Genomic DNA, 790 nt, shown 5'->3' on the forward strand with positions numbered 1-790 from the left:
ATAGAAATAAAAAATAAATCAGGGAGGGGATTAGAATTTTTACACATTCAGTGACCAAGGCAGGCCTCATAAAAGGTATTTGAATAGAATTTGAGGGGCCGGTGAGGTGGCGCTAGAGGTAAGGTGTCTGCCTTGCAAGTGCTAGCCAAGGAAGGACCGTGGTTCAATCCCCCGGCATCCCATATAGTCCCCCCAAGCCAGGGGCAATTTCTGAGCGCATAGCAGGAGTAATCCCTGAGCATCAAACAGGTGTGCCCCCCCAAAAAACAAAACAAACAAACAAAAAAATAAACAAGTTGAATAGAAAAATCTAGGTAACACCAGGGAGAAGAAAACCATGAGAACATCTGGGAGAAGAATATATTTTTTTAAAATTTTTATTGTGGCCAAAGTAAATTACAAATCTTTCACAGTGATATCTAAGGTACATAAAAATGTGGAATGCTTCACAAATTTGCATGTCATCCTTGCTTAGCGGCCATGCTAATCTTCTCTGTATCATTCCAATTTTAGTATATGTGCTGCCGAAGCTAGCACAGGAGAATATTTTATTTTTAAATTATTTTAAAAATGTAAATCATCTTGTTTATGCCTCATAAATTGAGGGGAAAATAAAAATAAATGGTACCAGGACCAAGCAGCAGTATAAACATTGAGTAGAAATAAAAAATGATCAGACTTAAACACCAAACCCAAAGTCAACAACAGAATCGGCATCCTATTTACAACAAGCTATACACAGAGGGGAACAGTTACACTAGCACTTCGGGAGGGGGGGCAAAAGAGGGAA

General features: G+C 38.9%; 1 non-coding gene across 1 annotated transcript; it reads right to left on the minus strand.

The window, feature by feature from the left end:
* Positions 1-430: 430 nt before the first annotated feature.
* Positions 431-537, minus strand: LOC126010635 (U6 spliceosomal RNA). Its single transcript, XR_007496654.1, has one exon. It is a non-coding gene; the product is annotated as a U6 spliceosomal RNA (small nuclear RNA).
* Positions 538-790: the final 253 nt, after the last annotated feature.

Source organism: Suncus etruscus, chromosome 5 (genome assembly GCF_024139225.1).
Source record: "Suncus etruscus isolate mSunEtr1 chromosome 5, mSunEtr1.pri.cur, whole genome shotgun sequence".
Classification (NCBI taxonomy): domain Eukaryota; kingdom Metazoa; phylum Chordata; class Mammalia; order Eulipotyphla; family Soricidae; genus Suncus; species Suncus etruscus.